Source organism: Rhinoderma darwinii, unplaced genomic scaffold (genome assembly GCF_050947455.1).
Source record: "Rhinoderma darwinii isolate aRhiDar2 unplaced genomic scaffold, aRhiDar2.hap1 Scaffold_446, whole genome shotgun sequence".
Taxonomy (NCBI): domain Eukaryota; kingdom Metazoa; phylum Chordata; class Amphibia; order Anura; family Rhinodermatidae; genus Rhinoderma; species Rhinoderma darwinii.
The window spans coordinates 51,019-74,709 of record NW_027463908.1 but is presented as its reverse complement, the minus strand read 5'-3'; the positions used below and the strand labels follow the sequence as shown (position 1 = coordinate 74,709).

The following is a 23,691-nucleotide window of genomic DNA, read 5'->3' as shown; positions in this document are numbered from 1 at the left end:
TTCCGTCTGAACTTTATATAAGACGCTGAGGCTCAGTCAGTCACTCAGTGTTGCCTGAGGGGGCAACACTGCAACAGCCGGCCGCCAGGCTGTCTTTTTTTTGCACAGCTAGTTGCCTCCAGGAGGCCACAAGAGGGAGACAAGGGACTGCAAAATGGAAAATAGGCATCCACCAACTTTACAGACAACTTCTCCTTGCTCCTACAACCTCCATCCTTGCACAGTTTGTTATTCTTCTAGGTAACATAGTAACAAATCCAAATTGCTGCTCTCTTTGTAGGCAAGCAAGGCTTTGTTGCAACTGCAATTCTTACTTCTTCTTGAAATGTAGGGACGACAGTACATTCCATCACATCCATCTAGTGTACACAGGTAGGTCCATTGTGGCGGGCAGGCGAGCGGGCGGGCTGCTTTATTGGCTGTTTGCTGTTCCCCTACTCCACTCCACTATTTGACTGTTGTGCTGCATCAATCAATCAATCAATCAATCAATCAATCAATCAATCAATCAATCAATCAATCAATCAGTGGCTGGCTCAGGTGCAGCTCTTTAACTTACCTAAAAGGGAGGGCGGAGAGAAGACAAGGAAGGTGAATGAGGTGTTCCAATGTGAAATGCCGGAAACACAGAAACACAGACGACACACAACAAGAGGTGGCAATCTATTCATTAATTGCATTTAATCAATGAGCTCATTATCACTCATGCATTGTCCAACAGGTGTTGAAATAATGGGATTAAAAGGGGAGATCCCTTCAGAAAGACAGAAACAATAGCAAAGACAAAAAACACTTTTGGAATCTGCTTTTAGTCAACACATAAGGAAAGGGTGCACCGGTCCTGGAAATACTGCAATACCAGGTCAATGCGTGGAGTGGACAGAGCAAGCTCTATTTCCATCTCCCTGTTCTAAAAATCCATTTAATATATGGTCCCCAGATAGGGGACGTATCAGATATTAAACTGATAAGAACAGATACTACACTTGATCTTAGCCAAAAGGCCGAGAAGCGATAACCCGAACGGGCCGCGCGTTGCCCGAGCCTGCCCGATACTGCTGTTCAGCCCTTGCAGCGATTCAGCCTACTTCTAGGCAATTCCATGGGGCCCTGCAGGCTCACACACTCACAGCTACACGGGAGGTGAATAAAGGCCGGAGAGGAAGCCAGACAGGATTTGCTTCTTTTGCTTGCACTACAATGCAGTGCTGAAAGAGGAGGAATCTACATAAAAACGCCTTCCTGGCAACGCCCAAATGCCCTGCTGCCATGCAGATAAACACTGGCAGCGGCAGCAAGTGCATGCCCACAGCCACCCCTTGTTCCTTCACACCTTGTATCAGCTGTAATCCAGTCCAGTCCAGTGCTGCCTGCTGAGCAGCACTGACCAACACTGCCTGGGCCCAGGCTTTTATCTCTGAGGCCCCATTATGATGTCAGAAAGCTGGCTCTGGAATCCTGAGGGCTCCACTATGACACGTGCAAAGTTCCGTCTGAACTTTATATAAGACGGTGAGGCTCAGTCAGTCACTCAGTGTTGCCTGAGAGGGCAACACTGCAACAGCCGGCCGCCAGGCTGTCTTTTTTTTGCACAGCTAGTTGCCTCCAGGAGGCCACAAGAGGGAGACAAGGGACTGCAAAATGGAAAATAGGCATCCACCAACTTTACAGATAACTTCTCCTTGCTCCTACAACCTCCATCCTTGCACAGTTTGTTATTCTTCTAGGTAACATAGTAACAAATCCAAATTGCTGCTCTCTTTGTAGGCAAGCAAGGCTTTGTTGCAACTGCAATTCTTACTTCTTCTTGAAATGTAGGGACGACAGTACATTCCATCACATCCATCTAGTGTACACAGGTAGGTCCATTGTGGCGGGCAGGCGAGCGGGCGGGCTGCTTTATTGGCTGTTTGCTGTTCCCCTACTCCACTCCACTATTTGACTGTTGTGCTGCATCAATCAATCAATCAATCAATCAATCAATCAATCAATCAATCAATCAATCAATCAGTGGCTGGCTCAGGTGCAGCTCTTTAACTTACCTAAAAGGGAGGGTGGAGAGAAGACAAGGAAGGTGAATGAGGTGTTCCAATGTGAAATGCCGGAAACACAGAAACACAGACGACACACAACAAGAGGTGGCAATCTATTCATTAATTGCATTTAATCAATGAGCTCATTATCACTCATGCATTGTCCAACAGGTGTTGAAATAATGGGATTAAAAGGGGAGATCCCTTCAGAAAGACAGAAACAATAGCAAAGACAAAAAACACTTTTGGAATCTGCTTTTAGTCAACACATAAGGAAAGGGTGCACCGGTCCTGGAAATACTGCAATACCAGGTCAATGCGTGGAGTGGACAGAGCAAGCTCTATTTCCATCTCCCTGTTCTAAAAATCCATTTAATATATGGTCCCCAGATAGGGGACGTATCAGATATTAAACTGATAAGAACAGATACTACACTTGATCTTAGCCAAAAGGCCGAGAAGCGATAACCCGAACGGGCCGCGCGTTGCCCGAGCCTGCCCGATACTGCTGTTCAGCCCTTGCAGCGATTCAGCCTACTTCTAGGCAATTCCATGGGGCCCTGCAGGCTCACACACTCACAGCTACACGGGAGGTGAATAAAGGCCGGAGAGGAAGCCAGACAGGATTTGCTTCTTTTGCTTGCACCACAATGCAGTGCTGAAAGAGGAGGAATCTACATAAAAACGCCTTCCTGGCAACGCCCAAATGCCCTGCTGCCATGCAGATAAACACTGGCAGCGGCAGCAAGTGCATGCCCACAGCCACCCCTTGTTCCTTCACACCTTGTATCAGCTGTAATCCAGTCCAGTCCAGTGCTGCCTGCTGAGCAGCACTGACCAACACTGCCTGGGCCCAGGCTTTTATCTCTGAGGCCCCATTATGATGTCAGAAAGCTGGCTCTGGAATCCTGAGGGCTCCACTATGACACGTGCAAAGTTCCGTCTGAACTTTATATAAGACGGTGAGGCTCAGTCAGTCACTCAGTGTTGCCTGAGAGGGCAACACTGCAACAGCCGGCCGCCAGGCTGTCTTTTTTTTGCACAGCTAGTTGCCTCCAGGAGGCCACAAGAGGGAGACAAGGGACTGCAAAATGGAAAATAGGCATCCACCAACTTTACAGACAACTTCTCCTTGCTCCTACAACCTCCATCCTTGCACAGTTTGTTATTCTTCTAGGTAACATAGTAACAAATCCAAATTGCTGCTCTCTTTGTAGGCAAGCAAGGCTTTGTTGCAACTGCAATTCTTACTTCTTCTTGAAATGTAGGGACGACAGTACATTCCATCACATCCATCTAGTGTACACAGGTAGGTCCATTGTGGCGGGCAGGCGAGCGGGCGGGCTGCTTTATTGGCTGTTTGCTGTTCCCCTACTCCACTCCACTATTTGACTGTTGTGCTGCATCAATCAATCAATCAATCAATCAATCAATCAATCAATCAATCAGTGGCTGGCTCAGGTGCAGCTCTTTAACTTACCTAAAAGGGAGGGCGGAGAGAAGACAAGGAAGGTGAATGAGGTGTTCCAATGTGAAATGCCGGAAACACAGAAACACAGACGACACACAACAAGAGGTGGCAATCTATTCATTAATTGCATTTAATCAATGAGCTCATTATCACTCATGCATTGTCCAACAGGTGTTGAAATAATGGGATTAAAAGGGGAGATCCCTTCAGAAAGACAGAAACAATAGCAAAGACAAAAAACACTTTTGGAATCTGCTTTTAGTCAACACATAAGGAAAGGGTGCACCGGTCCTGGAAATACTGCAATACCAGGTCAATGCGTGGAGTGGACAGAGCAAGCTCTATTTCCATCTCCCTGTTCTAAAAATCCATTTAATATATGGTCCCCAGATAGGGGACGTATCAGATATTAAACTGATAAGAACAGATACTACACTTGATCTTAGCCAAAAGGCCGAGAAGCGATAACCCGAACGGGCCGCGCGTTGCCCGAGCCTGCCCGATACTGCTGTTCAGCCCTTGCAGCGATTCAGCCTACTTCTAGGCAATTCCATGGGGCCCTGCAGGCTCACACACTCACAGCTACACGGGAGGTGAATAAAGGCCGGAGAGGAAGCCAGACAGGATTTGCTTCTTTTGCTTGCACCACAATGCAGTGCTGAAAGAGGAGGAATCTACATAAAAACGCCTTCCTGGCAACGCCCAAATGCCCTGCTGCCATGCAGATAAACACTGGCAGCGGCAGCAAGTGCATGCCCACAGCCACCCCTTGTTCCTTCACACCTTGTATCAGCTGTAATCCAGTCCAGTCCAGTGCTGCCTGCTGAGCAGCACTGACCAACACTGCCTGGGCCCAGGCTTTTATCTCTGAGGCCCCATTATGATGTCAGAAAGCTGGCTCTGGAATCCTGAGGGCTCCACTATGACACGTGCAAAGTTCCGTCTGAACTTTATATAAGACGGTGAGGCTCAGTCAGTCACTCAGTGTTGCCTGAGAGGGCAACACTGCAACAGCCGGCCGCCAGGCTGTCTTTTTTTTGCACAGCTAGTTGCCTCCAGGAGGCCACAAGAGGGAGACAAGGGACTGCAAAATGGAAAATAGGCATCCACCAACTTTACAGACAACTTCTCCTTGCTCCTACAACCTCCATCCTTGCACAGTTTGTTATTCTTCTAGGTAACATAGTAACAAATCCAAATTGCTGCTCTCTTTGTAGGCAAGCAAGGCTTGTTGCAACTGCAATTCTTACTTCTTCTTGAAATGTAGGGACGACAGTACATTCCATCACATCCATCTAGTGTACACAGGTAGGTCCATTGTGGCGGGCAGGCGAGCGGGCGGGCTGCTTTATTGGCTGTTTGCTGTTCCCCTACTCCACTCCACTATTTGACTGTTGTGCTGCATCAATCAATCAATCAATCAATCAATCAATCAATCAATCAATCAATCAATCAATCAGTGGCTGGCTCAGGTGCAGCTCTTTAACTTACCTAAAAGGGAGGGCGGAGAGAAGACAAGGAAGGTGAATGAGGTGTTCCAATGTGAAATGCCGGAAACACAGAAACACAGACGACACACAACAAGAGGTGGCAATCTATTCATTAATTGCATTTAATCAATGAGCTCATTATCACTCATGCATTGTCCAACAGGTGTTGAAATAATGGGATTAAAAGGGGAGATCCCTTCAGAAAGACAGAAACAATAGCAAAGACAAAAAACACTTTTGGAATCTGCTTTTAGTCAACACATAAGGAAAGGGTGCACCGGTCCTGGAAATACTGCAATACCAGGTCAATGCGTGGAGTGGACAGAGCAAGCTCTATTTCCATCTCCCTGTTCTAAAAATCCATTTAATATATGGTCCCCAGATAGGGGACGTATCAGATATTAAACTGATAAGAACAGATACTACACTTGATCTTAGCCAAAAGGCCGAGAAGCGATAACCCGAACGGGCCGCGCGTTGCCCGAGCCTGCCCGATACTGCTGTTCAGCCCTTGCAGCGATTCAGCCTACTTCTAGGCAATTCCATGGGGCCCTGCAGGCTCACACACTCACAGCTACACGGGAGGTGAATAAAGGCCGGAGAGGAAGCCAGACAGGATTTGCTTCTTTTGCTTGCACCACAATGCAGTGCTGAAAGAGGAGGAATCTACATAAAAACGCCTTCCTGGCAACACCCAAATGCCCTGCTACCATGCAGATAAACACTGGCAGCGGCAGCAAGTGCATGCCCACAGCCACCCCTTGTTCCTTCACACCTTGTATCAGCTGTAATCCAGTCCAGTCCAGTGCTGCCTGCTGAGCAGCACTGACCAACACTGCCTGGGCCCAGGCTTTTATCTCTGAGGCCCCATTATGATGTCAGAAAGCTGGCTCTGGAATCCTGAGGGCTCCACTATGACACGTGCAAAGTTCTGTCTGAACTTTATATAAGACGGTGAGGCTCAGTCAGTCACTCAGTGTTGCCTGAGAGGGCAACACTGCAACAGCCGGCCGCCAGGCTGTCTTTTTTTTGCACAGCTAGTTGCCTCCAGGAGGCCACAAGAGGGAGACAAGGGACTGCAAAATGGAAAATAGGCATCCACCAACTTTACAGACAACTTCTCCTTGCTCCTACAACCTCCATCCTTGCACAGTTTGTTATTCTTCTAGGTAACATAGTAACAAATCCAAATTGCTGCTCTCTTTGTAGGCAAGCAAGGCTTTGTTGCAACTGCAATTCTTACTTCTTCTTGAAATGTAGGGACGACAGTACATTCCATCACATCCATCTAGTGTACACAGGTAGGTCCATTGTGGCGGGCAGGCGAGCGGGCGGGCTGCTTTATTGGCTGTTTGCTGTTCCCCTACTCCACTCCACTATTTGACTGTTGTGCTGCATCAATCAATCAATCAATCAATCAATCAATCAATCAATCAATCAATCAATCAGTGGCTGGCTCAGGTGCAGCTCTTTAACTTACCTAAAAGGGAGGGCGGAGAGAAGACAAGGAAGGTGAATGAGGTGTTCCAATGTGAAATGCCGGAAACACAGAAACACAGACGACACACAACAAGAGGTGGCAATCTATTCATTAATTTCATTTAATCAATGAGCTCATTATCACTCATGCATTGTCCAACAGGTGTTGAAATAATGGGATTAAAAGGGGAGATCCCTTCAGAAAGACAGAAACAATAGCAAAGACAAAAAACACTTTTGGAATCTGCTTTTAGTCAACACATAAGGAAAGGGTGCACCGGTCCTGGAAATACTGCAATACCAGGTCAATGCGTGGAGTGGACAGAGCAAGCTCTATTTCCATCTCCCTGTTCTAAAAATCCATTTAATATATGGTCCCCAGATAGGGGACGTATCAGATATTAAACTGATAAGAACAGATACTACACTTGATCTTAGCCAAAAGGCCGAGAAGCGATAACCCGAACGGGCCGCGCGTTGCCCGAGCCTGCCCGATACTGCTGTTCAGCCCTTGCAGCGATTCAGCCTACTTCTAGGCAATTCCATGGGGCCCTGCAGGCTCACACACTCACAGCTACACGGGAGGTGAATAAAGGCCGGAGAGGAAGCCAGACAGGATTTGCTTCTTTTGCTTGCACCACAATGCAGTGCTGAAAGAGGAGGAATCTACATAAAAACGCCTTCCTGGCAACGCCCAAATGCCCTGCTGCCATGCAGATAAACACTGGCAGCGGCAGCAAGTGCATGCCCACAGCCACCCCTTGTTCCTTCACACCTTGTATCAGCTGTAATCCAGTCCAGTCCAGTGCTGCCTGCTGAGCAGCACTGACCAACACTGCCTGGGCCCAGGCTTTTATCTCTGAGGCCCCATTATGATGTCAGAAAGCTGGCTCTGGAATCCTGAGGGCTCCACTATGACACGTGCAAAGTTCCGTCTGAACTTTATATAAGACGGTGAGGCTCAGTCAGTCACTCAGTGTTGCCTGAGAGGGCAACACTGCAACAGCCGGCCGCCAGGCTGTCTTTTTTTTGCACAGCTAGTTGCCTCCAGGAGGCCACAAGAGGGAGACAAGGGACTGCAAAATGGAAAATAGGCATCCACCAACTTTACAGACAACTTCTCCTTGCTCCTACAACCTCCATCCTTGCACAGTTTGTTATTCTTCTAGGTAACATAGTAACAAATCCAAATTGCTGCTCTCTTTGTAGGCAAGCAAGGCTTTGTTGCAACTGCAATTCTTACTTCTTCTTGAAATGTAGGGACGACAGTACATTCCATCACATCCATCTAGTGTACACAGGTAGGTCCATTGTGGCGGGCAGGCGAGCGGGCGGGCTGCTTTATTGGCTGTTTGCTGTTCCCCTACTCCACTCCACTATTTGACTGTTGTGCTGCATCAATCAATCAATCAATCAATCAATCAATCAATCAATCAATCAATCAGTGGCTGGCTCAGGTGCAGCTCTTTAACTTACCTAAAAGGGAGGGCGGAGAGAAGACAAGGAAGGTGAATGAGGTGTTCCAATGTGAAATGCCGGAAACACAGAAACACAGACGACACACAACAAGAGGTGGCAATCTATTCATTAATTGCATTTAATCAATGAGCTCATTATCACTCATGCATTGTCCAACAGGTGTTGAAATAATGGGATTAAAAGGGGAGATCCCTTCAGAAAGACAGAAACAATAGCAAAGACAAAAAACACTTTTGGAATCTGCTTTTAGTCAACACATAAGGAAAGGGTGCACCGGTCCTGGAAATACTGCAATACCAGGTCAATGCGTGGAGTGGACAGAGCAAGCTCTATTTCCATCTCCCTGTTCTAAAAATCCATTTAATATATGGTCCCCAGATAGGGGACGTATCAGATATTAAACTGATAAGAACAGATACTACACTTGATCTTAGCCAAAAGGCCGAGAAGCGATAACCCGAACGGGCCGCGCGTTGCCCGAGCCTGCCCGATACTGCTGTTCAGCCCTTGCAGCGATTCAGCCTACTTCTAGGCAATTCCATGGGGCCCTGCAGGCTCACACACTCACAGCTACACGGGAGGTGAATAAAGGCCGGAGAGGAAGCCAGACAGGATTTGCTTCTTTTGCTTGCACCACAATGCAGTGCTGAAAGAGGAGGAATCTACATAAAAACGCCTTCCTGGCAACGCCCAAATGCCCTGCTACCATGCAGATAAACACTGGCAGCGGCAGCAAGTGCATGCCCACAGCCACCCCTTGTTCCTTCACACCTTGTATCAGCTGTAATCCAGTCCAGTCCAGTGCTGCCTGCTGAGCAGCACTGACCAACACTGCCTGGGCCCAGGCTTTTATCTCTGAGGCCCCATTATGATGTCAGAAAGCTGGCTCTGGAATCCTGAGGGCTCCACTATGACACGTGCAAAGTTCTGTCTGAACTTTATATAAGACGGTGAGGCTCAGTCAGTCACTCAGTGTTGCCTGAGAGGGCAACACTGCAACAGCCGGCCGCCAGGCTGTCTTTTTTTTGCACAGCTAGTTGCCTCCAGGAGGCCACAAGAGGGAGACAAGGGACTGCAAAATGGAAAATAGGCATCCACCAACTTTACAGACAACTTCTCCTTGCTCCTACAACCTCCATCCTTGCACAGTTTGTTATTCTTCTAGGTAACATAGTAACAAATCCAAATTGCTGCTCTCTTTGTAGGCAAGCAAGGCTTTGTTGCAACTGCAATTCTTACTTCTTCTTGAAATGTAGGGACGACAGTACATTCCATCACATCCATCTAGTGTACACAGGTAGGTCCATTGTGGCGGGCAGGCGAGCGGGCGGGCTGCTTTATTGGCTGTTTGCTGTTCCCCTACTCCACTCCACTATTTGACTGTTGTGCTGCATCAATCAATCAATCAATCAATCAATCAATCAATCAATCAGTGGCTGGCTCAGGTGCAGCTCTTTAACTTACCTAAAAGGGAGGGCGGAGAGAAGACAAGGAAGGTGAATGAGGTGTTCCAATGTGAAATGCCGGAAACACAGAAACACAGACGACACACAACAAGAGGTGGCAATCTATTCATTAATTTCATTTAATCAATGAGCTCATTATCACTCATGCATTGTCCAACAGGTGTTGAAATAATGGGATTAAAAGGGGAGATCCCTTCAGAAAGACAGAAACAATAGCAAAGACAAAAAACACTTTTGGAATCTGCTTTTAGTCAACACATAAGGAAAGGGTGCACCGGTCCTGGAAATACTGCAATACCAGGTCAATGCGTGGAGTGGACAGAGCAAGCTCTATTTCCATCTCCCTGTTCTAAAAATCCATTTAATATATGGTCCCCAGATAGGGGACGTATCAGATATTAAACTGATAAGAACAGATACTACACTTGATCTTAGCCAAAAGGCCGAGAAGCGATAACCCGAACGGGCCGCGCGTTGCCCGAGCCTGCCCGATACTGCTGTTCAGCCCTTGCAGCGATTCAGCCTACTTCTAGGCAATTCCATGGGGCCCTGCAGGCTCACACACTCACAGCTACACGGGAGGTGAATAAAGGCCGGAGAGGAAGCCAGACAGGATTTGCTTCTTTTGCTTGCACCACAATGCAGTGCTGAAAGAGGAGGAATCTACATAAAAACACCTTCCTGGCAACGCCCAAATGCCCTGCTGCCATGCAGATAAACACTGGCAGCGGCAGCAAGTGCATGCCCACAGCCACCCCTTGTTCCTTCACACCTTGTATCAGCTGTAATCCAGTCCAGTCCAGTGCTGCCTGCTGAGCAGCACTGACCAACACTGCCTGGGCCCAGGCTTTTATCTCTGAGGCCCCATTATGATGTCAGAAAGCTGGCTCTGGAATCCTGAGGGCTCCACTATGACACGTGCAAAGTTCCGTCTGAACTTTATATAAGACGGTGAGGCTCAGTCAGTCACTCAGTGTTGCCTGAGAGGGCAACACTGCAACAGCCGGCCGCCAGGCTGTCTTTTTTTTGCACAGCTAGTTGCCTCCAGGAGGCCACAAGAGGGAGACAAGGGACTGCAAAATGGAAAATAGGCATCCACCAACTTTACAGACAACTTCTCCTTGCTCCTACAACCTCCATCCTTGCACAGTTTGTTATTCTTCTAGGTAACATAGTAACAAATCCAAATTGCTGCTCTCTTTGTAGGCAAGCAAGGCTTTGTTGCAACTGCAATTCTTACTTCTTCTTGAAATGTAGGGACGACAGTACATTCCATCACATCCATCTAGTGTACACAGGTAGGTCCATTGTGGCGGGCAGGCGAGCGGGCGGGCTGCTTTATTGGCTGTTTGCTGTTCCCCTACTCCACTCCACTATTTGACTGTTGTGCTTGCTGCATCAATCAATCAATCAATCAATCAATCAATCAATCAATCAATCAGTGGCTGGCTCAGGTGCAGCTCTTTAACTTACCTAAAAGGGAGGGCGGAGAGAAGACAAGGAAGGTGAATGAGGTGTTCCAATGTGAAATGCCGGAAACACAGAAACACAGACGACACACAACAAGAGGTGGCAATCTATTCATTAATTGCATTTAATCAATGAGCTCATTATCACTCATGCATTGTCCAACAGGTGTTGAAATAATGGGATTAAAAGGGGAGATCCCTTCAGAAAGACAGAAACAATAGCAAAGACAAAAAACACTTTTGGAATCTGCTTTTAGTCAACACATAAGGAAAGGGTGCACCGGTCCTGGAAATACTGCAATACCAGGTCAATGCGTGGAGTGGACAGAGCAAGCTCTATTTCCATCTCCCTGTTCTAAAAATCCATTTAATATATGGTCCCCAGATAGGGGACGTATCAGATATTAAACTGATAAGAACAGATACTACACTTGATCTTAGCCAAAAGGCCGAGAAGCGATAACCCGAACGGGCCGCGCGTTGCCCGAGCCTGCCCGATACTGCTGTTCAGCCCTTGCAGCGATTCAGCCTACTTCTAGGCAATTCCATGGGGCCCTGCAGGCTCACACACTCACAGCTACACGGGAGGTGAATAAAGGCCGGAGAGGAAGCCAGACAGGATTTGCTTCTTTTGCTTGCACCACAATGCAGTGCTGAAAGAGGAGGAATCTACATAAAAACGCCTTCCTGGCAACGCCCAAATGCCCTGCTGCCATGCAGATAAACACTGGCCGCGGCAGCAAGTGCATGCCCACAGCCACCCCTTGTTCCTTCACACCTTGTATCAGCTGTAATCCAGTCCAGTCCAGTGCTGCCTGCTGAGGAGCACTGACCAACACTGCCTGGGCCCAGGCTTTTATCTCTGAGGCCCCATTATGATGTCAGAAAGCTGGCTCTGGAATCCTGAGGGCTCCACTATGACACGTGCAAAGTTCCGTCTGAACTTTATATAAGACGGTGAGGCTCAGTCAGTCACTCAGTGTTGCCTGAGAGGGCAACACTGCAACAGCCGGCCGCCAGGCTGTCTTTTTTTTGCACAGCTAGTTGCCTCCAGGAGGCCACAAGAGGGAGACAAGGGACTGCAAAATGGAAAATAGGCATCCACCAACTTTACAGACAACTTCTCCTTGCTCCTACAACCTCCATCCTTGCACAGTTTGTTATTCTTCTAGGTAACATAGTAACAAATCCAAATTGCTGCTCTCTTTGTAGGCAAGCAAGGCTTTGTTGCAACTGCAATTCTTACTTCTTCTTGAAATGTAGGGACGACAGTACATTCCATCACATCCATCTAGTGTACACAGGTAGGTCCATTGTGGCGGGCAGGCGAGCGGGCGGGCTGCTTTATTGGCTGTTTGCTGTTCCCCTACTCCACTCCACTATTTGACTGTTGTGCTGCATCAATCAATCAATCAATCAATCAATCAATCAATCAATCAATCAATCAATCAGTGGCTGGCTCAGGTGCAGCTCTTTAACTTACCTAAAAGGGAGGGCGGAGAGAAGACAAGGAAGGTGAATGAGGTGTTCCAATGTGAAATGCCGGAAACACAGAAACACAGACGACACACAACAAGAGGTGGCAATCTATTCATTAATTGCATTTAATCAATGAGCTCATTATCACTCATGCATTGTCCAACAGGTGTTGAAATAATGGGATTAAAAGGGGAGATCCCTTCAGAAAGACAGAAACAATAGCAAAGACAAAAAACACTTTTGGAATCTGCTTTTAGTCAACACATAAGGAAAGGGTGCACCGGTCCTGGAAATACTGCAATACCAGGTCAATGCGTGGAGTGGACAGAGCAAGCTCTATTTCCATCTCCCTGTTCTAAAAATCCATTTAATATATGGTCCCCAGATAGGGGACGTATCAGATATTAAACTGATAAGAACAGATACTACACTTGATCTTAGCCAAAAGGCCGAGAAGCGATAACCCGAACGGGCCGCGCGTTGCCCGAGCCTGCCCGATACTGCTGTTCAGCCCTTGCAGCGATTCAGCCTACTTCTAGGCAATTCCATGGGGCCCTGCAGGCTCACACACTCACAGCTACACGGGAGGTGAATAAAGGCCGGAGAGGAAGCCAGACAGGATTTGCTTCTTTTGCTTGCACCACAATGCAGTGCTGAAAGAGGAGGAATCTACATAAAAACGCCTTCCTGGCAACGCCCAAATGCCCTGCTGCCATGCAGATAAACACTGGCAGCGGCAGCAAGTGCATGCCCACAGCCACCCCTTGTTCCTTCACACCTTGTATCAGCTGTAATCCAGTCCAGTCCAGTGCTGCCTGCTGAGCAGCACTGACCAACACTGCCTGGGCCCAGGCTTTTATCTCTGAGGCCCCATTATGATGTCAGAAAGCTGGCTCTGGAATCCTGAGGGCTCCACTATGACACGTGCAAAGTTCCGTCTGAACTTTATATAAGACGGTGAGGCTCAGTCAGTCACTCAGTGTTGCCTGAGAGGGCAACACTGCAACAGCCGGCCGCCAGGCTGTCTTTTTTTTGCACAGCTAGTTGCCTCCAGGAGGCCACAAGAGGGAGACAAGGGACTGCAAAATGGAAAATAGGCATCCACCAACTTTACAGACAACTTCTCCTTGCTCCTACAACCTCCATCCTTGCACAGTTTGTTATTCTTCTAGGTAACATAGTAACAAATCCAAATTGCTGCTCTCTTTGTAGGCAAGCAAGGCTTTGTTGCAACTGCAATTCTTACTTCTTCTTGAAATGTAGGGACGACAGTACATTCCATCACATCCATCTAGTGTACACAGGTAGGTCCATTGTGGCGGGCAGGCGAGCGGGCGGGCTGCTTTATTGGCTGTTTGCTGTTCCCCTACTCCACTCCACTATTTGACTGTTGTGCTGCATCAATCAATCAATCAATCAATCAATCAATCAATCAATCAATCAATCAAGTGGCTGGCTCAGGTGCAGCTCTTTAACTTACCTAAAAGGGAGGGCGGAGAGAAGACAAGGAAGGTGAATGAGGTGTTCCAATGTGAAATGCCGGAAACACAGAAACACAGACGACACACAACAAGAGGTGGCAATCTATTCATTAATTGCATTTAATCAATGAGCTCATTATCACTCATGCATTGTCCAACAGGTGTTGAAATAATGGGATTAAAAGGGGAGATCCCTTCAGAAAGACAGAAACAATAGCAAAGACAAAAAACACTTTTGGAATCTGCTTTTAGTCAACACATAAGGAAAGGGTGCACCGGTCCTGGAAATACTGCAATACCAGGTCAATGCGTGGAGTGGACAGAGCAAGCTCTATTTCCATCTCCCTGTTCTAAAAATCCATTTAATATATGGTCCCCAGATAGGGGACGTATCAGATATTAAACTGATAAGAACAGATACTACACTTGATCTTAGCCAAAAGGCCGAGAAGCGATAACCCGAACGGGCCGCGCGTTGCCCGAGCCTGCCCGATACTGCTGTTCAGCCCTTGCAGCGATTCAGCCTACTTCTAGGCAATTCCATGGGGCCCTGCAGGCTCACACACTCACAGCTACACGGGAGGTGAATAAAGGCCGGAGAGGAAGCCAGACAGGATTTGCTTCTTTTGCTTGCACCACAATGCAGTGCTGAAAGAGGAGGAATCTACATAAAAACGCCTTCCTGGCAACGCCCAAATGCCCTGCTGCCATGCAGATAAACACTGGCAGCGGCAGCAAGTGCATGCCCACAGCCACCCCTTGTTCCTTCACACCTTGTATCAGCTGTAATCCAGTCCAGTCCAGTGCTGCCTGCTGAGCAGCACTGACCAACACTGCCTGGGCCCAGGCTTTTATCTCTGAGGCCCCATTATGATGTCAGAAAGCTGGCTCTGGAATCCTGAGGGCTCCACTATGACACGTGCAAAGTTCCGTCTGAACTTTATATAAGACGGTGAGGCTCAGTCAGTCACTCAGTGTTGCCTGAGAGGGCAACACTGCAACAGCCGGCCGCCAGGCTGTCTTTTTTTTGCACAGCTAGTTGCCTCCAGGAGGCCACAAGAGGGAGACAAGGGACTGCAAAATGGAAAATAGGCATCCACCAACTTTACAGACAACTTCTCCTTGATCCTACAACCTCCATCCTTGCACAGTTTGTTATTCTTCTAGGTAACATAGTAACAAATCCAAATTGCTGCTCTCTTTGTAGGCAAGCAAGGCTTTGTTGCAACTGCAATTCTTACTTCTTCTTGAAATGTAGGGACGACAGTACATTCCATCACATCCATCTAGTGTACACAGGTAGGTCCATTGTGGCGGGCAGGCGAGCGGGCGGGCTGCTTTATTGGCTGTTTGCTGTTCCCCTACTCCACTCCACTATTTGACTGTTGTGCTGCATCAATCAATCAATCAATCAATCAATCAATCAATCAATCAATCAATCAATCAATCAGTGGCTGGCTCAGGTGCAGCTCTTTAACTTACCTAAAAGGGAGGGCGGAGAGAAGACAAGGAAGGTGAATGAGGTGTTCCAATGTGAAATGCCGGAAACACAGAAACACAGACGACACACAACAAGAGGTGGCAATCTATTCATTAATTGCATTTAATCAATGAGCTCATTATCACTCATGCATTGTCCAACAGGTGTTGAAATAATGGGATTAAAAGGGGAGATCCCTTCAGAAAGACAGAAACAATAGCAAAGACAAAAAACACTTTTGGAATCTGCTTTTAGTCAACACATAAGGAAAGGGTGCACCGGTCCTGGAAATACTGCAATACCAGGTCAATGCGTGGAGTGGACAGAGCAAGCTCTATTTCCATCTCCCTGTTCTAAAAATCCATTTAATATATGGTCCCCAGATAGGGGACGTATCAGATATTAAACTGATAAGAACAGATACTACACTTGATCTTAGCCAAAAGGCCGAGAAGCGATAACCCGAACGGGCCGCGCGTTGCCCGAGCCTGCCCGATACTGCTGTTCAGCCCTTGCAGCGATTCAGCCTACTTCTAGGCAATTCCATGGGGCCCTGCAGGCTCACACACTCACAGCTACACGGGAGGTGAATAAAGGCCGGAGAGGAAGCCAGACAGGATTTGCTTCTTTTGCTTGCACCACAATGCAGTGCTGAAAGAGGAGGAATCTACATAAAAACGCCTTCCTGGCAACGCCCAAATGCCCTGCTGCCATGCAGATAAACACTGGCAGCGGCAGCAAGTGCATGCCCACAGCCACCCCTTGTTCCTTCACACCTTGTATCAGCTGTAATCCAGTCCAGTCCAGTGCTGCCTGCTGAGCAGCACTGACCAACACTGCCTGGGCCCAGGCTTTTATCTCTGAGGCCCCATTATGATGTCAGAAAGCTGGCTCTGGAATCCTGAGGGCTCCACTATGACACGTGCAAAGTTCCGTCTGAACTTTATATAAGACGGTGAGGCTCAGTCAGTCACTCAGTGTTGCCTGAGAGGGCAACACTGCAACAGCCGGCCGCCAGGCTGTCTTTTTTTTGCACAGCTAGTTGCCTCCAGGAGGCCACAAGAGGGAGACAAGGGACTGCAAAATGGAAAATAGGCATCCACCAACTTTACAGACAACTTCTCCTTGCTCCTACAACCTCCATCCTTGCACAGTTTGTTATTCTTCTAGGTAACATAGTAACAAATCCAAATTGCTGCTCTCTTTGTAGGCAAGCAAGGCTTTGTTGCAACTGCAATTCTTACTTCTTCTTGAAATGTAGGGACGACAGTACATTCCATCACATCCATCTAGTGTACACAGGTAGGTCCATTGTGGCGGGCAGGCGAGCGGGCGGGCTGCTTTATTGGCTGTTTGCTGTTCCCCTACTCCACTCCACTATTTGACTGTTGTGCTGCATCAATCAATCAATCAATCAATCAATCAATCAATCAATCAATCAATCAATCAATCAATCAGTGGCTGTCTCAGGTGCAGCTCTTTAACTTACCTAAAAAAGGGAGGGCGGAGAGAAGACAAGGAAGGTGAATGAGGTGTTCCAATGTGAAATGCCGGAAACACAGAAACACAGACGACACACAACAAGAGGTGGCAATCTATTCATTAATTGCATTTAATCAATGAGCTCATTATCACTCATGCATTGTCCAACAGGTGTTGAAATAATGGGATTAAAAGGGGAGATCCCTTCAGAAAGACAGAAACAATAGCAAAGACAAAAAACACTTTTGGAATCTGCTTTTAGTCAACACATAAGGAAAGGGTGCACCGGTCCTGGAAATACTGCAATACCAGGTCAATGCGTGGAGTGGACAGAGCAAGCTCTATTTCCATCTCCCTGTTCTAAAAATCCATTTAATATATGGTCCCCAGATAGGGGACGTATCAGATATTAAACTGATAAGAACAGATACTACACTTGATCTTAGCCAAAAGGCCGAGAAGCGATAACCCGAACGGGCCGCGCGTTGCCCGAGCCTGCCCGATACTGCTGTTCAGCCCTTGCAGCGATTCAGCCTACTTCTAGGCAATTCCATGGGGCCCTGCAGGCTCACACACTCACAGCTACACGGGAGGTGAATAAAGGCCGGAGAGGAAGCCAGACAGGATTTGCTTCTTTTGCTTGCACCACAATGCAGTGCTGAAAGAGGAGGAATCTACATAAAAACGCCTTCCTGGCAACGCCCAAATGCCCTGCTGCCATGCAGATAAACACTGGCAGCGGCAGCAAGTGCATGCCCACAGCCACCCCTTGTTCCTTCACACCTTGTATCAGCTGTAATCCAGTCCAGTCCAGTGCTGCCTGCTGAGCAGCACTGACCAACACTGCCTGGGCCCAGGCTTTTATCTCTGAGGCCCCATTATGATGTCAGAAAGCTGGCTCTGGAATCCTGAGGGCTCCACTATGACACGTGCAAAGTTCCGTCTGAACTTTATATAAGACGGTGAGGCTCAGTCAGTCACTCAGTGTTGCCTGAGAGGGCAACACTGCAACAGCCGGCCGCCAGGCTGTCTTTTTTTTGCACAGCTAGTTGCCTCCAGGAGGCCACAAGAGGGAGACAAGGGACTGCAAAATGGAAAATAGGCATCCACCAACTTTACAGACAACTTCTCCTTGCTCCTACAACCTCCATCCTTGCACAGTTTGTTATTCTTCTAGGTAACATAGTAACAAATCCAAATTGCTGCTCTCTTTGTAGGCAAGCAAGGCTTTGTTGCAACTGCAATTCTTACTTCTTCTTGAAATGTAGGGACGACAGTACATTCCATCACATCCATCTAGTGTACACAGGTAGGTCCATTGTGGCGGGCAGGCGAGCGGGCGGGCTGCTTTATTGGCTGTTTGCTGTTCCCCTACTCCACTCCACTATTTGACTGTTGTGCTGCATCAATCAATCAATCAATCAATCAATCAATCAATCAATCAATCAATCAATCAGTGGCTGGCTCAGGTGCAGCTCTTTAACTTACCTAAAAGGGAGGGCGGAGAGAAGACAAGGAAGGTGAATGAGGTGTTCCAATGTGAAATGCCGGAAACACAGAAACACAGACGACACACAACAAGAGGTGGCAATCTATTCATTAATTGCATTTAATCAATGAGCTCATTATCACTCATGCATTGTCCAACAGGTGTTGAAATAATGGGATTAAAAGGGGAGATCCCTTCAGAAAGACAGAAACAATAGCAAAGACAAAAAACACTTTTGGAATCTGCTTTTAGTCAACACATAAGGAAAGGGTGCACCGGTCCTGGAAATACTGCAATACCAGGTCAATGCGTGGAGTGGACAGAGCAAGCTCTATTTCCATCTCCCTGTTCTAAAAATCCATTTAATATATGGTCCCCAGATAGGGGACGTATCAGATATTAAACTGATAAGAACAGATACTACACTTGATCTTAGCCAAAAGGCCGAGAAGCGATAACCCGAACGGGCCGCGCGTTGCCCGAGCCTGCCCGATACTGCTGTTCAGCCCTTGCAGCGATTCAGCCTACTTCTAGGCAATTCCATGGGGCCCTGCAGGCTCACACACTCACAGCTACACGGGAGGTGAATAAAGGCCGGAGAGGAAGCCAGACAGGATTTGCTTCTTTTGCTTGCACCACAATGCAGTGCTGAAAGAGGAGGAATCTACATAAAAACGCCTTCCTGGCAACGCCCAAATGCCCTGCTGCCATGCAGATAAACACTGGCAGCGGCAGCAAGTGCATGCCCACAGCCACCCCTTGTTCCTTCACACCTTGTATCAGCTGTAATCCAGTCCAGTCCAGTGCTGCCTGCTGAGCAGCACTGACCAACACTGCCTGGGCCCAGGCTTTTATCTCTGAGGCCCCATTATGATGTCAGAAAGCTGGCTCTGGAATCCTGAGGGCTCCACTATGACACGTGCAAAGTTCCGTCTGAACTTTATATAAGACGGTGAGGCTCAGTCAGTCACTCAGTGTTGCCTGAGAGGGCAACACTGCAACAGCCGGCCGCCAGGCTGTCTTTTTTTTGCACAGCTAGTTGCCTCCAGGAGGCCACAAGAGGGAGACAAGGGACTGCAAAATGGAAAATAGGCATCCACCAACTTTACAGACAACTTCTCCTTGCTCCTACAACCTCCATCCTTGCACAGTTTGTTATTCTTCTAGGTAACATAGTAACAAATCCAAATTGCTGCTCTCTTTGTAGGCAAGCAAGGCTTTGTTGCAACTGCAATTCTTACTTCTTCTTGAAATGTAGGGACGACAGTACATTCCATCACATCCATCTAGTGTACACAGGTAGGTCCATTGTGGCGGGCAGGCGAGCGGGCGGGCTGCTTTATTGGCTGTTTGCTGTTCCCCTACTCCACTCCACTATTTGACTGTTGTGCTGCAATCAATCAATCAATCAATCAATCAATCAATCAATCAATCAATCAATCAATCAATCAGTGGCTGGCTCAGGTGCAGCTCTTTAACTTACCTAAAAGGGAGGGCGGAGAGAAGACAAGGAAGGTGAATGAGGTGTTCCAATGTGAAATGCCGGAAACACAGAAACACAGACGACACACAACAAGAGGTGGCAATCTATTCATTAATTGCATTTAATCAATGAGCTCATTATCACTCATGCATTGTCCAACAGGTGTTGAAATAATGGGATTAAAAGGGGAGATCCCTTCAGAAAGACAGAAACAATAGCAAAGACAAAAAACACTTTTGGAATCTGCTTTTAGTCAACACATAAGGAAAGGGTGCACCGGTCCTGGAAATACTGCAATACCAGGTCAATGCGTGGAGTGGACAGAGCAAGCTCTATTTCCATCTCCCTGTTCTAAAAATCCATTTAATATATGGTCCCCAGATAGGGGACGTATCAGATATTAAACTGATAAGAACAGATACTACACTTGATCTTAGCCAAAAGGCCGAGAAGCGATAACCCGAACGGGCCGCGCGTTGCCCGAGCCTGCCCGATACTGCTGTTCAGCCCTTGCAGCGATTCAGCCTACTTCTAGGCAATTCCATGGGGCCCTGCAGGCTCACACACTCACAGCTACACGGGAGGTGAATAAAGGCCGGAGAGGAAGCCAGACAGGATTTGCTTCTTTTGCTTGCACCACAATGCAGTGCTGAAAGAGGAGGAATCTACATAAAAACGCCTTCCTGGCAACGCCCAAATGCCCTGCTGCCATGCAGATAAACACTGGCAGCGGCAGCAAGTGCATGCCCACAGCCACCCCTTGTTCCTTCACACCTTGTATCAGCTGTAATCCAGTCCAGTCCAGTGCTGCCTGCTGAGCAGCACTGACCAACACTGCCTGGGCCCAGGCTTTTATCTCTGAGGCCCCATTATGATGTCAGAAAGCTGGCTCTGGAATCCTGAGGGCTCCACTATGACACGTGCAAAGTTCCGTCTGAACTTTATATAAGACGGTGAGGCTCAGTCAGTCACTCAGTGTTGCCTGAGAGGGCAACACTGCAACAGCCGGCCGCCAGGCTGTCTTTTTTTTGCACAGCTAGTTGCCTCCAGGAGGCCACAAGAGGGAGACAAGGGACTGCAAAATGGAAAATAGGCATCCACCAACTTTACAGACAACTTCTCCTTGCTCCTACAACCTCCATCCTTGCACAGTTTGTTATTCTTCTAGGTAACATAGTAACAAATCCAAATTGCTGCTCTCTTTGTAGGCAAGCAAGGCTTTGTTGCAACTGCAATTCTTACTTCTTCTTGAAATGTAGGGACGACAGTACATTCCATCACATCCATCTAGTGTACACAGGTAGGTCCATTGTGGCGGGCAGGCGAGCGGGCGGGCTGCTTTATTGGCTGTTTGCTGTTCCCCTACTCCACTCCACTATTTGACTGTTGTGCTGCATCAATCAATCAATCAATCAATCAATCAATCAATCAATCAATCAATCAATCAATCAGTGGCTGGCTCAGGTGCAGCTCTTTAACTTACCTAAAAGGGAGGGCGGAGAGAAGACAAGGAAGGTGAATGAGGTGTTCCAATGTGAAATGCCGGAAACACAGAAACACAGACGACACACAACAAGAGGTGGCAATCTATTCATTAATTGCATTTAATCAATGAGCTCATTATCACTCATGCATTGTCCAACAGGTGTTGAAATAATGGGATTAAAAGGGGAGATCCCTTCAGAAAGACAGAAACAATAGCAAAGACAAAAAACACTTTTGGAATCTGCTTTTAGTCAACACATAAGGAAAGGGTGCACCGGTCCTGGAAATACTGCAATACCAGGTCAATGCGTGGAGTGGACAGAGCAAGCTCTATTTCCATCTCCCTGTTCTAAAAATCCATTTAATATATGGTCCCCAGATAGGGGACGTATCAGATATTAAACTGATAAGAACAGATACTACACTTGATCTTAGCCAAAAGGCCGAGAAGCGATAACCCGAACGGGCCGCGCGTTGCCCGAGCCTGCCCGATACTGCTGTTCAGCCCTTGCAGCGATTCAGCCTACTTCTAGGCAATTCCATGGGGCCCTGCAGGCTCACACACTCACAGCTACACGGGAGGTGAATAAAGGCCGGAGAGGAAGCCAGACAGGATTTGCTTCTTTTGCTTGCACCACAATGCAGTGCTGAAAGAGGAGGAATCTACATAAAAACGCCTTCCTGGCAACGCCCAAATGCCCTGCTGCCATGCAGATAAACACTGGCAGCGGCAGCAAGTGCATGCCCACAGCCACCCCTTGTTCCTTCACACCTTGTATCAGCTGTAATCCAGTCCAGTCCAGTGCTGCCTGCTGAGCAGCACTGACCAACACTGCCTGGGCCCAGGCTTTTATCTCTGAGGCCCCATTATGATGTCAGAAAGCTGGCTCTGGAATCCTGAGGGCTCCACTATGACACGTGCAAAGTTCCGTCTGAACTTTATATAAGACGGTGAGGCTCAGTCAGTCACTCAGTGTTGCCTGAGAGGGCAACACGGCAACACTGCAACAGCCGGCCGCCAGGCTGTCTTTTTTTTGCACAGCTAGTTGCCTCCAGGAGGCCACAAGAGGGAGACAAGGGACTGCAAAATGGAAAATAGGCATCCACCAACTTTACAGACAACTTCTCCTTGCTCCTACAACCTCCATCCTTGCACAGTTTGTTATTCTTCTAGGTAACATAGTAACAAATCCAAATTGCTGCTCTCTTTGTAGGCAAGCAAGGCTTTGTTGCAACTGCAATTCTTACTTCTTCTTGAAATGTAGGGACGACAGTACATTCCATCACATCCATCTAGTGTACACAGGTAGGTCCATTGTGGCGGGCAGGCGAGCGGGCGGGCTGCTTTATTGGCTGTTTGCTGTTCCCCTACTCCACTCCACTATTTGACTGTTGTGCTGCATCAATCAATCAATCAATCAATCAATCAATCAATCAATCAATCAATCAATCAATCAATCAATCAGTGGCTGGCTCAGGTGCAGCTCTTTAACTTACCTAAAAGGGAGGGCGGAGAGAAGACAAGGAAGGTGAATGAGGTGTTCCAATGTGAAATGCCGGAAACACAGAAACACAGACGACACACAACAAGAGGTGGCAATCTATTCATTAATTGCATTTAATCAATGAGCTCATTATCACTCATGCATTGTCCAACAGGTGTTGAAATAATGGGATTAAAAGGGGAGATCCCTTCAGAAAGACAGAAACAATAGCAAAGACAAAAAACACTTTTGGAATCTGCTTTTAGTCAACACATAAGGAAAGGGTGCACCGGTCCTGGAAATACTGCAATACCAGGTCAATGCGTGGAGTGGACAGAGCAAGCTCTATTTCCATCTCCCTGTTCTAAAAATCCATTTAATATATGGTCCCCAGATAGGGGACGTATCAGATATTAAACTGATAAGAACAGATACTACACTTGATCTTAGCCAAAAGGCCGAGAAGCGATAACCCGAACGGGCCGCGCGTTGCCCGAGCCTGCCCGATACTGCTGTTCAGCCCTTGCAGCGATTCAGCCTACTTCTAGGCAATTCCATGGGGCCCTGCAGGCTCACACACTCACAGCTACACGGGAGGTGAATAAAGGCCGGAGAGGAAGCCAGACAGGATTTGCTTCTTTTGCTTGCACCACAATGCAGTGCTGAAAGAGGAGGAATCTACATAAAAACGCCTTCCTGGCAACGCCCAAATGCCCTGCTGCCATGCAGATAAACACTGGCAGCGGCAGCAAGTGCATGCCCACAGCCACCCCTTGTTCCTTCACACCTTGTATCAGCTGTAATCCAGTCCAGTCCAGTGCTGCCTGCTGAGCAGCACTGACCAACACTGCCTGGGCCCAGGCTTTTATCTCTGAGGCCCCATTATGATGTCAGAAAGCTGGCTCTGGAATCCTGAGGGCTCCACTATGACACGTGCAAAG

The 23,691-nt window shown here is 47.7% G+C and overlaps 16 non-coding genes across 16 annotated transcripts; all 16 read right to left on the bottom strand.

Moving 5' to 3' along the window:
- Nucleotides 1–825: 825 nt before the first annotated feature.
- On the bottom strand, nt 826–1,016 carry LOC142716072 (U2 spliceosomal RNA). The gene has a single exon (XR_012871372.1). It is a non-coding gene; the product is annotated as a U2 spliceosomal RNA (small nuclear RNA).
- A 1,292-nt stretch (nt 1,017–2,308) lies between these two features.
- On the bottom strand, nt 2,309–2,499 carry LOC142716071 (U2 spliceosomal RNA). Its single transcript, XR_012871371.1, has one exon. It is a non-coding gene; the product is annotated as a U2 spliceosomal RNA (small nuclear RNA).
- Nucleotides 2,500–3,779: 1,280 nt separating this feature from the next.
- On the bottom strand, nt 3,780–3,970 carry LOC142716069 (U2 spliceosomal RNA). Its single transcript, XR_012871370.1, has one exon. It is a non-coding gene; the product is annotated as a U2 spliceosomal RNA (small nuclear RNA).
- A 1,291-nt stretch (nt 3,971–5,261) lies between these two features.
- LOC142716068 (U2 spliceosomal RNA) lies at nt 5,262–5,452 on the bottom strand. Its single transcript, XR_012871369.1, has one exon. It is a non-coding gene; the product is annotated as a U2 spliceosomal RNA (small nuclear RNA).
- A 1,288-nt stretch (nt 5,453–6,740) lies between these two features.
- On the bottom strand, nt 6,741–6,931 carry LOC142716066 (U2 spliceosomal RNA). Its single transcript, XR_012871367.1, has one exon. It is a non-coding gene; the product is annotated as a U2 spliceosomal RNA (small nuclear RNA).
- A 1,284-nt stretch (nt 6,932–8,215) lies between these two features.
- LOC142716065 (U2 spliceosomal RNA) lies at nt 8,216–8,406 on the bottom strand. The gene has a single exon (XR_012871366.1). It is a non-coding gene; the product is annotated as a U2 spliceosomal RNA (small nuclear RNA).
- A 1,276-nt stretch (nt 8,407–9,682) lies between these two features.
- Nucleotides 9,683–9,873, bottom strand: LOC142716064 (U2 spliceosomal RNA). Its single transcript, XR_012871365.1, has one exon. It is a non-coding gene; the product is annotated as a U2 spliceosomal RNA (small nuclear RNA).
- Nucleotides 9,874–11,157: 1,284 nt separating this feature from the next.
- LOC142716063 (U2 spliceosomal RNA) lies at nt 11,158–11,348 on the bottom strand. Its single transcript, XR_012871364.1, has one exon. It is a non-coding gene; the product is annotated as a U2 spliceosomal RNA (small nuclear RNA).
- A 1,288-nt stretch (nt 11,349–12,636) lies between these two features.
- Nucleotides 12,637–12,827, bottom strand: LOC142716062 (U2 spliceosomal RNA). The gene has a single exon (XR_012871363.1). It is a non-coding gene; the product is annotated as a U2 spliceosomal RNA (small nuclear RNA).
- Nucleotides 12,828–14,112: 1,285 nt separating this feature from the next.
- LOC142716061 (U2 spliceosomal RNA) lies at nt 14,113–14,303 on the bottom strand. The gene has a single exon (XR_012871362.1). It is a non-coding gene; the product is annotated as a U2 spliceosomal RNA (small nuclear RNA).
- A 1,292-nt stretch (nt 14,304–15,595) lies between these two features.
- LOC142716060 (U2 spliceosomal RNA) lies at nt 15,596–15,786 on the bottom strand. The gene has a single exon (XR_012871361.1). It is a non-coding gene; the product is annotated as a U2 spliceosomal RNA (small nuclear RNA).
- A 1,298-nt stretch (nt 15,787–17,084) lies between these two features.
- On the bottom strand, nt 17,085–17,275 carry LOC142716058 (U2 spliceosomal RNA). Its single transcript, XR_012871360.1, has one exon. It is a non-coding gene; the product is annotated as a U2 spliceosomal RNA (small nuclear RNA).
- A 1,288-nt stretch (nt 17,276–18,563) lies between these two features.
- Nucleotides 18,564–18,754, bottom strand: LOC142716057 (U2 spliceosomal RNA). The gene has a single exon (XR_012871359.1). It is a non-coding gene; the product is annotated as a U2 spliceosomal RNA (small nuclear RNA).
- Nucleotides 18,755–20,047: 1,293 nt separating this feature from the next.
- On the bottom strand, nt 20,048–20,238 carry LOC142716056 (U2 spliceosomal RNA). The gene has a single exon (XR_012871358.1). It is a non-coding gene; the product is annotated as a U2 spliceosomal RNA (small nuclear RNA).
- A 1,292-nt stretch (nt 20,239–21,530) lies between these two features.
- On the bottom strand, nt 21,531–21,721 carry LOC142716054 (U2 spliceosomal RNA). The gene has a single exon (XR_012871356.1). It is a non-coding gene; the product is annotated as a U2 spliceosomal RNA (small nuclear RNA).
- A 1,308-nt stretch (nt 21,722–23,029) lies between these two features.
- LOC142716053 (U2 spliceosomal RNA) lies at nt 23,030–23,220 on the bottom strand. The gene has a single exon (XR_012871355.1). It is a non-coding gene; the product is annotated as a U2 spliceosomal RNA (small nuclear RNA).
- Between the last annotated feature and the right edge of the window lie 471 nt (nt 23,221–23,691).